This window comes from Phyllobates terribilis, unplaced genomic scaffold (genome assembly GCF_046119375.1).
Source record: "Phyllobates terribilis strain yellow unplaced genomic scaffold, ASM4611937v1 Scaffold_3722__1_contigs__length_71533, whole genome shotgun sequence".
Lineage (NCBI taxonomy): Eukaryota > Metazoa > Chordata > Amphibia > Anura > Dendrobatidae > Phyllobates > Phyllobates terribilis.
In genome coordinates this window covers 23,829-38,654 of record NW_027366475.1, presented here as the reverse complement: position 1 = coordinate 38,654, position 14,826 = coordinate 23,829, and positions in this window count along the sequence as shown.

Below are 14,826 nucleotides of genomic sequence, written 5' to 3'. Positions count from 1 at the left end.
GTTGTTCCCCAGTTACAGCAACAGGCTAATTCACATGACCTTTGTTATTTCCAACAAGATGGGGCCCCTCCACATTATTCAAGAGTAGTCCGCGAGTATCTTGATGAAACATTTCCTAATAAATGGATTGGCCGAAGAGGCCCACTTGATTGGCCGGCACGTTCACCAGACTTGACCCCAATGGATTTTTTCTTTTGGGGAGTACTCAAGGACAAAGTTTATAGTCGAAAACCAAAAAGTGTCAGTGATTTGAAAAATTACATAAGAGATGCATTTCAAGAAATTAATACCCAAAGAGACTTGTGCAAAAAAGTTTGTCGAAGCGAAAGAGGCGACTTCAAAGCTGTGCAAATTGTAATGGAAAACAGTTTGAGCCCCTGCGCTGATAACATTTAAGGACTTTTGTATTATTGTTCAGAATAAAATGTAATTGTCAATGTTATGCTTGTGCTAGTAAATATAATTTTATATATAAATCAAAATAAATGTTATTATTTTCTGGCCACCTACTTTTGGACCACCCTGTATGTATACACCCCTGGTCAAAATTACTATTATTGTGAACAGTTCAGCAAGTTGAAGATGAAATGATCTCTAAAAGGCCTAAAGTTAAAGATGACACATTTAATTTGTATGTTACGCAAAAACAAATATATATTTTTTCATCTTTTACATTTTAAAAATTTCAAAAAGGAAAATGTGCCGATGCAAAAGTTTGGGCACCCTGCATGGTTAGTACCTAGTAGCGCCCCCTTTTGAACGTATCACAGCTTGTAAACGCTTTTTGTAGCCAGAAAAGAATCTTTCAATTCTTGCTTGAGGGATTTTCATCCATTCTTCCTTGGAAAATTCTTACAGTTCTGTGAGATTCCTTGGTCGTCTTGCATGCACTGCTATTATGAGGTCTAGCCACAGATTTTCAATGATGTTCCGATCAGGGCAGTGTGAGTGCCATTGTAAAACCTTCAGCTTGCGCATTTTGAGGTATTGCCGATTTTGACTGGTATTTAGGATCATTATCCATTTGTATAAGCCATCCCCTTTTCAAATTCAGGTTTTCTACAGATGGTGTTATGTTTGCATCAAGAATTTGTTGAAATCTCATTGAATCCATTCTTCCCTCTACCTGTGAAATGTTCCCCGTGCCATTGGCTGCAACACAACCCCAAAGCATGATTGACCCACCCCCATGCTTAATGGTTGGTGAGATTTTCTTTTCCTGAAATTCTGTGTCCTTTTCCTCCACACATACCTTAGATCATTGTGGCCAAAGAGTTCTATTTTAACCTCATCGGTTCCAAAGTGCATGAAGCTTGTTTAGCTGTTCTTTTGCATACTTCTGACACTGAATTTTATGGTGAGGATGCAGGAGGTTTTATTCTGATGACTCTTCCATGAAGGCCATATTTGTGCAGGTGTCTCTGAAGATCTTATGCAGTCAAGTGGGGGTTATGATTTGCCTCTCTAGCAATCCTATGAGCAGCTCTCACTGAAATCTTGCTTGGTCATCCAGACCTTATCTTGACCTCCACAGTTCCTGTTAACTACCATTTCTTAATTACATTTCGAACTGGGGAAAGGGCAATTTAAAAACGCTTTTCTATCTGCTCATAGCCTTTTCCGGCTTTGTGGGCCTCCACCATTTTCATTTTCAGAGTGCTAGGCAGCTGCTTAGAAGAACCCATGGCTGCTGTTTTTTTTAGCACAAGGTTAGACGAGGCTGGGTTTTTATAAAGTTGGGAAATTTGCATCACCTGGCCTTTCCTACCGATGATAGTGAACAAGCCATAACCCTAATGGGCTAATTAAGGTCTGAAACCTTGGTCAAAGTTATCTGAGCACACAAATCTCCAAGGATGCCCAAACTTTTGCATTGGCCCATTTTCATTTTTGTAATTTTTAAAATGTAAAAAACAACAGTATATATATATTTTTGCCTAAAATTCAAAGTAAATGCGTCATCTTTAAATTTAGGTCTTTTAGAGATAATTTCACCTTCAGTTTGCTTAACTGTTCACAATAACAGTAATTTTGACCAGAGGTGTCCAAACTTTTACCTGTCACTGTATGTATATATGTATGTATATACTGTTCTGCTCAAAAGTTTACATACCTCGGCAGAATTTTTCCTTTCTTGGCCTTGTTTCAGAGAATATGAATGATAACAAAAAAAAATCTTCTCCACTCGACAATTATTTCGCTTTCCCCATCACTCACAATCCAGAAACGTCAGTGGCTGGATGAAAGATGCAAAAGTCTGTCTGGATGCCAGAAACTCACTCAGCTTTTATGCACACACACTGATTACAAGCAAACAGGTCACAGGTGAGCATGTTACCTTTAGCAGCCATTCAAACCCATTTGTGTCAAATTCTGTGCATGTTATCAGTCCAAAATCACCAGGGTATGTGAACTTTTGATCAGGATCATTTGGATGTTTTTGGTTGTCATTAAGATTTAAAAAGAGAAAACACAGTAGTTTGACAATAAATGACTTCACCCAACCAATAACCATGAGTGGAGAAGTTTTTTTTGTTCTCATTCATATTCTCTGAAACCAGGCCAAGAAAGGAAAAATTCTGCCGTTTTATGTAAACTTTTGAGCACGACTATATATACAGTACAGACCAAAAGTTTGGACACACCTTCTCATTTAAAGATTTTTCTGTATTTTCATTACTATGAAAATTGTACATTCACACTGAAGGCATCAAAACTATGAATTAACACATGTGGAATTGCATACTTAACAAAAAAGTGTGAAACAACTGAAAATATGTCTTATATTCTAGGTTCTTCAAAGTAGCCACCTTTTGCTTTGATGATGGCTTTGCACACTCTTGGCATTCTCTTGATGAGCTTCAAGAGGTAGTCACCGGAAATGTTTTTCACTTCACAGGTGTGCCCTGTCAGGTTTAATAAGTGGGATTTCTTGCCTTATAAATGGGGTTGGGACCAATCAGTTGTGTTGTGCAGAAGTCTGGTGGATCCACAGCTTATAGTCCTGCTGAATAGACATAATTTGTATTATGGCAAGAAAAAAGCAGTTAAGTAAAGAAAAACGAGTGGTCATCATTACTTTAAGAAATGAAGGTCAGTCAGTGCGAAAAATTGGGAAAACTTTGAAAGTGTCCCCAAGTGCAGTTGCAAAAGCCATCAAGCGCTACAAAGAAACTGTCTCACATGAGGACTGCCCCAGGAAAGGAAGACCAAGAGTCACCTCTGCTTCTGAGGATAAGTTTATCCGAGTCACCAGCCTCAGAAATCGCAGGTTAACAGCAGCTCAGATTAGAGACCAGGTCAATGCCTCACAGAGTTCGAGCAGCAGACACATCTCTACAACAACTTTTAAGAGGAGACTTTGTGCAGCTGGCCTTCATGGTAAAATAGCTGCTAGGAAACCACTGCTAAGGACAGGCAACAAGCAGAGGAGACTTGTTTGGGCTAAATAACACAAGGAATGGACATTAGACCAGTGGAAATCTGTGCTTTGGTCTGATGAGTCCAAATTTGAGATCTTTGGTTCCAACCACCGTGTCTTTGTGCGATGCAGAAAAGGTGAACGGATGGACTCTACATGCCTGGTTCCCACCGTGAAGCATGGAGGAGGAGGTGTGATGGTGTGGGGGGGCTTTGCTGGTAACACTGTTGGGGATTTATTCAAAATTGAAGGCATACTGAACCAGCATGGCTACCACAGCATCTTGCAGCAGCATGCTATTCCATCCGGTTTGCGTTTAGTTGGACCATCATTTATTTTTCAACAGGACAATGACCCCAAACACACCTCCAGGCTGTGTAAGGGCTATTTGACCAAGAAGGAGAGTGATGGGGTGCTACGCCAGATGATCTGGCCTCCACAGTCACCAGGCCTGAACCCAATCGAGATGGTTTGGGGTGAGCTGGACCGCAAAGTGAAGGCAAAAGGGCCTACAAGTGCTAAGCATCTCTGGGAACTCCTTCAAGATTGTTGGAAGACCATTTCCGGTGACTATCTTTTGAAGCTCATCAAGAGAATGCCAAGAGTGTGCACAGCAGTCATCAAAGCAAAAGGTGGCTACTTTGAAGAACCTAGAATATAAGACATATTTTCAGTTGTTTCACACTTTTTTGTTAAGTATATAATTCCACATGTGTTAATTCATAGTTTTGATGCCTTCAGTGTGAATGTACAATTTTCACAGTGATGAAAATACAGAAAAATCTTTAAATGAGAAGGTGTGTCCAAACTTTTGGTCTGTACTGTATATATATATCTATATCTATAATATAAGGCGGCATGCGTGTCTCTGTCTGAAGCCTCGATAGACTGCGCATGCGTGACGCGCAGTCTGGCTCCAGAGAGAAGCAGGCATCCAGCCGTTACAGGTAAGAGGAGTATATGGCGCCGGAGATCGCGGTATGCGTAGACACTGAACGCATACCGCGATCTCCGGCGCCATACTTACATACTTACCTGACCGGGAGGAGCGTTGCCGCGGCGCCTCTCTTCGCTGGAGACCGGGGGCGGAGTGAAGGCGTCGGACCGGCGCATGCGCATTGCGCTACCCGGCACCATTTTACTGAAGACACATTTACAATGACATCCTGCATGGGGCATTATAAAGAGAGGGGGGTGACATCCTGCATGGGGCATTATAAAGAGAGGGGGGTGACATCCTGCATGGGGCATTATAAAGAGAGGGGGTGACATGCTGCATGGGGCATTATAAAGAGAGGGGGTGACATCTTGCATGGGGCATTATAAAGAGAGGGGGGTGACATCCTGCATGGGGCATTATAAAGGGGGGGAGGTGACATCCTGCATGGGGCATTATAAAGAGAGGAGGTGACATCCTGCATGGGGCATTATAAAGGGGGGGTGACATCCTGCATGGGGCATTATAAAGAGAGGTGACATCCTGCATGGGGCATTATAAAGAGAGGGGGGTGACATCCTGCATGGGGCATTATAAAGAGAGGGGGGTGACATCCTGCATGGGGTATTATAAAGAGAGGGGGGTGACATCCTGCATGGAGCATTATAAAGAGAGGGGGTGACATCCTGCATGGGGCATTATAAAGAGAGGGGGGTGACATCTTGCGTGGGGCATTATAAAGAGAGGGGGGGGTGACATCCTGCATGGGGCAATATAAAGAGAGGGGGGGGTGACATCCTGCATGGGGCATTATAAAGAGAGGGGGGGTGACATCCTGCATGGGGCATTATAAAGAGAGGGGGTTGACATCCTGCATGGGGCATTATAAAGAGAGGGGGGTGACATCCTGCATGGGGCATTATAAAGAGAGGGGGTGACATCCTGCATGGGGCATTAAAAAGAGAGGGGGGGCATCCTGCATGGGGCATTATAAAGAGAGGGGGGTGAGATCCTGCATGGGGCATTATAAAGAGGGGGCGTGACATCCTGCATGGGGCCTTATAAAGAGGGGGGGTGACATCCTGCATGGGGCCTTATAAAGAGGGGGGGTACATCCTGCATGGTGCATTATAAAGAGAAGGGGGAACAGCCTGCATGGTGCATTATAAGGGGGGGGGGCAGCCTGCATAGTGCTTTATGTGGGGTGAACAGCCTGCATGGAGCATTATAAGGGGGGGGGGACAGCCTGTATGGGGCATTATGTGGGGGGTAACAGCCTGCATGGAGCATTATAAGGGGGGGACAGCCTGTATGGGGCATTATGTGGGGGGTAACAGCCTGTACGGGGCATTATATGGGGGCCAGTATCCTGTATGGAGCGTTATAAGAGGACCAGTATCCTGTATGGAGCGTTATATGGGGGCCAGTATCCTGTATGGAGCTTTATAAGGGGGCCAGTATCCTGTATGGAGCTTTATAAGGAGACCAGTATCCTGTATGGAGCATTATATGGGGGCCAGTATTCCGTATGGAGCCTTATATGGGGGCCAGTATTCCGTATGGAGCCTTATATGGGGGCCAGTATTCCGTATGGAGCCTTATATGGGGGCCAGTATTCCGTATGGAGCCTTATATGGGGGCCAGAATTCCGTATGGAGCCTTATATGGGGGCCAGTATTCCATATGGGGCCTTATATGGGGGCCAGTATTCCGTATGGGGCCTTATATGGGGGCCAGTATTCCGTATGGGGCCTTATATGGGGGCCAGTATTCCGTATGGGGCCTTATATGGGGGTCAGTATTCCGTATGGGGCCTTATATGGGGGCCAGTATTCCGTATGCAGCCTTATATGGGGGCCAGTATTCCGTATGCAGCCTTATATGGGGGCCAGAATTCCGTATGGAGCCTTATATGGGGGCCAGTATTCCATATGGGGCCTTATATGGGGGCCAGTATTCCGTATGGGGCCTTATATGGGGGCCAGTATTCCGTATGGGGCCTTATATGGGGCCAGTATTCCGTATGCAGCCTTATATGGGGGCCAGTATTCCGTATGCAGCCTTATATGGGGGCCAGTATTCCGTATGGAGCCTTATATGGGGGCCAGTATTCCATATGGGGCCTTATATGGGGGCCAGTATTCCGTATGGGGCCTTATATGGGGGCCAGTATTCCGTATGGGGCCTTATATGGGGGCCAGTATTCCGTATGCAGCCTTATATGGGGGCCAGTATTCCGTATGCAGCCTTATATGGGGGCCAGTATTCCGTATGCAGCCTTATATGGGGGCCAGAAGTCCGTATGCAGCCTTATATGGGGGCCAGTATTCCGTATGGAGCATTTTATGGGGGCCAGTATTCCGTATGGAGCATTTTATGGGGGCCAGTATTCCGTATGGAGCCTTATATGGGGGCCAGTATTCCTTATGGGGCCTTATATGGGGACCAGTATTCCTTATGGGGCCTTATATGGGGGCCAGTATTCCGTATGGAGCATTTTATGGGGGCCAGTATTCCGTATGGAGCCTTATATGGGGGCCAGTATTCTGTGTGGAGCGATTCGCCGGTTTCTGAGCTATTGTGGAATTTACAATAGATATCACTCATGTAATGTAAGAAGTGAAATCTTTGCATTGTACTATATATATATATTTCTCTGCGGTATCTCTGCATCATGAATCGTGGTATGTGTTATAGGGGCCCATTGAGACTCTTTCGCCCGGGGCCCAGAGAAACCTGGAGCCGGCCCGGCTGACAGGAGCCCATAGATTCTGCTATCTTCCAGAATGTATGGGCTCCTTCCAGGACCTGACTACAGCCCATACATTCTAGGCTCAACCGTCCTGCATCCACTGAGGCCCCTGATCATGTGACCCCTGACTCCTCCCCTCCTGTGACCTCATCACAGGTCCTGTGCGCACACAACAGCCATATATGTGGTGGTGGCGGCTTGGTTGCGTCTAGTTTGGAGTTGATTATTTGTGCTCCTCCATTCTAGCTGATTCACCAGTGAGCCGTCTAGATTGGAGTTGATTTTTTGAGGCCTCATTTTATCAGCTCCACTCTAGGCGGCTCAGCACTGAAGTGACTGGATCGGAGTGGATATTTTGTGCTCCTCATTCCAGCAACTCCACTCTAGACGGTTCACAGCTGAGGTGACTAGATCGGAGTTGAATTTTTGAGGCCTCACTGTAGTCACATGTTTTTGAAGACCTCATTCCAGCATCTCCCCTCTAGCTGATCACTGGTGAGGTGACTGGATCGGGGGGATATATTGTGGTCCTCATTCCAGCATCTCCACTCTCGCTGATCACTGGTGAGGTGACTGGATCGGAGTTGATCTTTTGATGATCTCTCTGCAGCTTCTCCATTCTACACAGTTCAGTTTCTACAGTGATGTTCCTCAAAAAAACAACCCCAATGTCCAGAATGGAGCAGATTCCTGGATCCTCACAGCCTGCAATGTAGTGGAATTGGAATGTACACACATTGTAGATATATATCAGCTTTATAATTGTAATGATTTCATGTTTTTATTTTTTAGGTACTTGCTGAAACTGTTATATTTATTATGTATTTCCAAAGGGCAAAATTTTATTTTTTTCATGATTAATCAAACTTGCATTTTATTATCGCTTTTTGTAATATAAATAATCACACACAGCACTGATCGTTCAGTTTTACGCGGGGAATAACGTAAAAGAGCGCAGCGACAGAGTCCTCATAATTTACAACATTGTATTGGAGTGGATTTTTTGAGGACCTCATTTGAGCAACTCCATTCTAGCTGATTCACTAGTGAGCCGTCTAGATCGGAGTGGGTATTTTGAGGACCTCATTTGAGCAACTCCATTCTAGCTGATTCACTAGTGAGCCGTATAGATCGGAGTGGATTTTTTGAGGACCTCATTTGAGCAACTCCATTCTAGCTGATTCACTAGAGAGCCGTCTAGATCGGAGTGGGTATTTTGAGGATCTCCCTGTAGCCTCCAAACTGTACAGTTTGGTGCTGAGGTGACTGGAATAGAGTTTTTCAAAGAGTGAGAGGAGCTTCGCAGGGAGAAACATAACAGAGCGCAGCTGAGAGAGTCCTCATAATTTACAACATTGTATTGGAGTGGATTTTTTAAGGACCTCATTTGAGCAACTCCATTGTAGCTGATTCACTAGTGAGCCATCTAGATCGGAGTGGATTTTTTGAGGATCTTCCTGTAGCCTTCACTCTGTACAGTTTGGTGCTGAGGTGACTGGAATCGAGTTTTTCAAATAGTGAGAGGAGCTTTGCAGGGAGAAACATAACAGAGCGCAGCAACAGAGTCCTCATAATTGACAACATTGTATTGGAGTGGATTTTTTGAGGACCTCATTTGAGCAACTCCATTCTAGCTGATTCACTAGTGAGCCGTCTAGATCGGAGTGGGTATTTTGAGGACCTCATTTGAGCAACTCCATTCTAGCTGATTCACTAGTGAGCCGTATAGATCAGAGTGGATTTTTTGAGGACCTCATTTGAGCAACTCCATTCTAGCTGATTCACTAGAGAGCCGTCTAGATCGGAGTGGGTATTTTGAGGATCTCCCTGTAGCCTCCAAACTGTACAGTTTGGTGCTGAGGTGACTGGAATCGAGTTTTTCAAAGAGTGAGAGGAGCTTCGCAGGGAGAAACATAACAGAGCGCAGCTGAGAGAGTCCTCATAATTTACAACATTGTATTGGAGTGGATTTTTTAAGGACCTCATTTGAGCAACTCCATTCTAGCTGATTCACTAGTGAGCCATCTAGATCGGAGTGGATTTTTTGAGGATCTTCCTGTAGCCTTCACTCTGTACAGTTTGGTGCTGAGGTGACTGGAATCGAGTTTTTCAAATAGTGAGAGGAGCTTCGCAGGGAGAAACATAACAGAGCGCAGCAACAGAGTCCTCATAATTGACAACATTGTATTGGAGTGGATTTTTTGAGGACCTCATTTGAGCAACTCCATTCTAGCTGATTCACTAGTGAGCCGTCTAGATCGGAGTGGGTATTTTGAGGATCTCCCTGTAGCCTCCAAACTGTACAGTTTGGTGCTGAGGTGACTGGAATCGTGTTTTTCAAAGAGTGAGAGGAGCTTCGCAGGGAGAAACAAAACAGAGCGCAGCGACAGAGTCCTCATACTTTACAACATTGTATTGGAGTGGATTTTTTGAGGACCTCATTTGAGCAACTCCATTCTAGCTGATTCACTAGTGAGCCGTCTAGATCGGAGTGGGTATTTTGAGGACCTCATTTGAGCAACTCCATTCTAGCTGATTCACTAGTGAGCCGTATAGATCGGAGTGGATTTTTTGAGGACCTCATTTGAGCAACTCCATTCTAGCTGATTCACTAGAGAGCCGTCTAGATCGGAGTGGGTATTTTGAGGATCTCCCTGTAGCCTCCAAACTGTACAGTTTGGTGCTGAGGTGACTGGAATAGAGTTTTTCAAAGAGTGAGAGGAGCTTCGCAGGGAGAAACATAACAGAGCGCAGCTGAGAGAGTCCTCATAATTTACAACATTGTATTGGAGTGGATTTTTTAAGGACCTCATTTGAGCAACTCCATTGTAGCTGATTCACTAGTGAGCCATCTAGATCGGAGTGGATTTTTTGAGGATCTTCCTGTAGCCTTCACTCTGTACAGTTTGGTGCTGAGGTGACTGGAATCGAGTTTTTCAAATAGTGAGAGGAGCTTCGCAGGGAGAAACATAACAGAGCGCAGCAACAGAGTCCTCATAATTGACAACATTGTATTGGAGTGGATTTTTTGAGGACCTCATTTGAGCAACTCCATTCTAGCTGATTCACTAGTGAGCCGTCTAGATCGGAGTGGATTTTTTAAGGACCTCATTTTAGTAACTCCATTCTAGCGGATTCACTAGTGAGCCGTCTAGATCGGAGTGGGTATTTTGAGGATCTCCCTGTAGCCTCCAAACTGTACAGTTTGGTGCTGAGATGACTGGAATCGTGTTTTTCAAAGAGTGGGAGGAGCTTCGCAGGGAGAAACATAACAGAGCGCAGCAACAGAGTCCTCATCATTTACAACATTGTATTGGAGTGGATTTTTTGAGGACCTCATTTGAGCAACTCCATTCTAGCTGATTCACTAGTGAGCCATCTAGATCGGAGTGGATTTTTTGAGGATCTTCCTGTAGCCTTCACTGTGTACAGTTTGGTGCTGAGGTGACTGGAATTTAGTTTTTCAAAGAGTAGGTGTAGCCTCGTGGGGAAAAACATAACAGAGTGCAGCCGACAGTCCTCATAATTTACAACATAAGATTGGAGTGGATTTTTTGAGGTCCTCATTTGAGCAACTCCATTCTAGCTGATTCACTAGTGAGCTGTCTAGATCGGAGTGGATTTTTTGAGGACCTCATTTTAGCAACTCCATTCTAGCTGATTCACTAGAGAGCCGTCTAGATCGGAGTGGGTATTTTGAGGATCTCCCTGTAGCTTCCAAACTGTACAGTTTGGTGCTGAGGTGACTGGAATTGAGTCTTTCGAGAGTGGGCGGAGCCTCGTGGGGATAAACGTAACAGCGCAGCGACAGAGTCCTCATAATTACCAGTAATGGATTGGAGTGGATTTTTTGAGGACCTCATTTTAGCAACTCTATTCTAGCTGATTCTTCATTGAGCCGTCTGGATCGGAGCGGATTTTTTTTGTGGACCTCCCTGTAGCCTCCAAACTGTACAGTTTGGTGCTGAGGTGACTGAAATCAATTTTTTTTTAAAGAGAGCGGAACCTCGCGGGGAAAAGCGTAACACAGCGCAGCAACAGAGTCCTCATAATTTACAACATTGTATTGGAGTGGATTTTTTGAGGACCTCATTTTAGCAACTCCATTCTAGCTGATTCACTAGTGAGCTGTCTAGATCGGAGTGGATTTTTAGAGGATCTCTCTGCAGCCTCCATTCTGTACAGTTTGGTGCTGAGGTGACTGGAATTCAGCTTTTCAAAAAGTGGCGGAGCCTCGCAGGGATAAACGTAACAGAGCGCAGCCGAGAGAGTCCTCATAATTTACCACATTAGATTGGAGTGGATTTTTTGAGGACCTCAAGCAGCCTCTGTGGCCAAATGTTTGAGACCTCCACTCGAGTCTATAAAGCTACAGCTGACAATCAAAATACAGGGTGCCATGATATACTGAGGGGCTGCCATTGGTTTGATTAGTATTTCTGTGATGACAGAGTCTCTTTACCCCCTGAGTGATTTCAGACCAATCACCTATTCTGTGGAGAAGTGATAAAGATTTACAAGACAGTGACTTGAAGGGTCAACTTGATATTTGAATTTTTTTCTCAAAACTTTATTTCAGTTATATTTTCAAGCAGATCAGGGGATGTTCATATCCTGAGACCACCATAAGATGCCCCAAAAAAACTCACTGTGTTCACCGAGGGGTGCGCAGTTCAGGCATAAGAAAAGTATACACAGTCCATAATATGGATATCCATGGAAAACAGAGGGCTTGTAGTGATCGATGGGTTATTGCATTGTAGGGTGTCTAGGTTCTGCTTGAAAGTATAAGGACATTCACAAATGAAAAAGATATCATACAAGGTTTACTTAAATCTCACAAATGAGAAAACAGGTGTACTGGTGTGATAATTCTAATAATACAGGTGCATCTCACTAAATTAGAATATCATCAAAAAGTTAATTTATTTCAGTTCTTCAATACAAAAAGTGAAACTCATATATTATATAGAGTCATTACAGACAGAGGGATCTATTTCAAGTGTTTATTTCTGTTAATGTTGATGATTATGGCTTATAGCCGATGAAAACACAAAAGTCATTATCTCAGTAAATTAGAATAATTAACAAAATACACCTGCAAAGGCTTCCTAAGCATTTAACAAGGTCCCTTAGTCTGTTTCAGTAGGCTCCACAATCATGGGGAAGACTTCTGACTTGACAGATGTCCAGAAGGCAGTCACTGACACACTCCACAAGGTCCCAGAGTCTGGAGGAAGAGTGGAGAGGCCACAATCCAAGCTGCTGGAGGTCTAGGGTGAAGTTTCCACAATCAGTGATGGTTTGGGGAGCCATGTCATCTGCTGGTGTAGGGCCACTGTGTTTTATCAAGACCAAAGTCAGCGCAGCCGTCTACCAGGACATTTTACAGCACTTCATGCTTCCCTCTGCCGACAAGCTTTTTGGAGATGGAAATGTCATTCTCCAGCAGGACTTGGCCCCTGTCCACACGGCCAAAAGTACCAGTACCTGGTTTACACACAACAGTATCACTGTGCTTGGTTGGCAGCAAACTCGCCTGACCTTAACCCCATAGAGAATCTATTATAGAGAATCTATGGGGTATTGTCAAGAGGAAGATGAGGGACACCAGACCCAACAATGCAGACGAGCTGAAGGCGGCTATCAAAGCCACCTGGGCTTCCATAACACCTCAGCAGTGCCACAGGCTGATCGCCTCTATGCCACATTGCCGCAATGATGCAGTAATTGATGCACAAGGAGCCCGACCAAGTACTGAGGGCATTTACTGAACAGTCATTTCAGTAGGACATTTCGGATTTTAAAATAATTTTTCAAGCTGTTATAAAAGTATTCTAATTTACTGAGATAATGACTGTTGTGTTTTCATTGGCTGTAAACCATAATCAACATTAACAAAAATAAACACTTGAAATAGATCCCTCTGTGTGTAATGACTCTATAGAATAGATCCCTCTGTGTAATGACTCTATAGAATAGATCCCTCTGCGTGTAATGACTCTATAGAATAGATCCCTCTGCGTGTAATGACTCTATAGAATAGATCCCTCTGCGTGTAATGACTCTATAGAATAGATCCCTCTGCGTGTAATGACTCTATATAATAGATCCCTCTGCATGTTATGACTCAATATAATAGATCCCTCTGCGTGTAATGACTCTATATAATAGATCCCTCTGCGTGTAATGACTCTATATAATAGATCCCTCTGTGTGTAATGACTCTATATAATAGATCCCTCTGTGTGTAATGACTCTATATAATAGATCACTCTGTGTGTAATGTCTCTATATAATAGATCCCTGTGTGTAATGACTATATAATAGATCCCTCTGTCTGTAATGACTCTATATAATAGATCACTCTGTGTGTAATGACTATATAATAGATCCCTCTGTGTGTAATGTCTCTATATAATAGATCCCTCTGCGTGTAATGACTCTATATAATAGATCACTCTGTTTGTAATGACTCTATATATGAGTTTCACTTTTTGTATTGAAGAACTGACAAAGTAACTTTTTGATGATATTCTAATTTAGTGAGATGCATCTGTAGATAAAAGGGTTTCTTAACTTCAATTGACATCATAGCACAGACCTGCATCAACTCAGCTTAAACGGAACAAACCCCTAGGACCCTATTCATCATAGTGTTTACTCCAGATTTCTGTTATAAAATGCTCAATCGTATAATTTGGATGCAACTGATGACTATGTAAAAACGTTGCACCTTTTTGCTTTCTAATGCCATTTTTATGGGTAAGTGGGCCGGGTCGTGATGACTGCTGTTTGGCAACTTCATCATGAGCAGCGGTGGTCGCTACAAATCCTACTCCAGTCAGTGGCATAGCATGGAGGCGCTGTCCAGCCATCAGACGCTTCTGATCAATATGTCTCTTAATGAATCAGGAGCTGCGTCCTTCACCCCCGCCCTCTCATCAAGACATTAATCAGGTGCAGAGTTCTTTTAAGGTGACAATGCAGCAATTTAGCTCGAGGAGTTAATATTTTCTATGCATTTATGTACATAAGTGACAGCCGAGTGCTGTGATGGCCTATTTTTTAGTCCCATACAGAATCCATGAATGGACGGACAGACCTGTGCTAAGCATAAGTGAATTTTTTTTTATTAAATATGGACATAGTCTTTCCTAAGTAACATTGGGGTCCCTGGTGGTCCTAACCTCAGCAACTTGTTTTATCCAATATGACTAACAGTGCGTTCTTCACTTGCATTTCCGCATGCGGGTTGACAAGCGCTTTCCAAGAGATTTTAGCATCACTTGGAAAGTGCTTGACAACTTGGTCACACTATATAAATCCATGCAACCGGCATATATAGTGTGACCATAAAAGAATGGTAAAAAATAAAAAAATAAATCTATACTTACCCTCTGATGGCCCCCGGTGTCTTGCTTTGCTCCGTTCTGGCTGCCGGCAGATCGCGGTACACTGAAGGACCTGCCGACGTCAGCGTCGCGTGACCCGTCACATGACTATGAAGTCAGCGCAGGTCCTTCAGTCCATCGCGTTCTGCCGGCATGGGAGGACGAGTGCAGCGCGGGCCGCCAGAAGGTAAATAACATTTATTTTTTATTTTCTTTTTTTCACAGTGTCTATGGTACGCAGGTCCGGAGGAGAGTCTTCTCTCCTCTAGACCTGCGTACCATCCGCACATTGAACGCTTGTATTCCGCATGTACTTATCTAG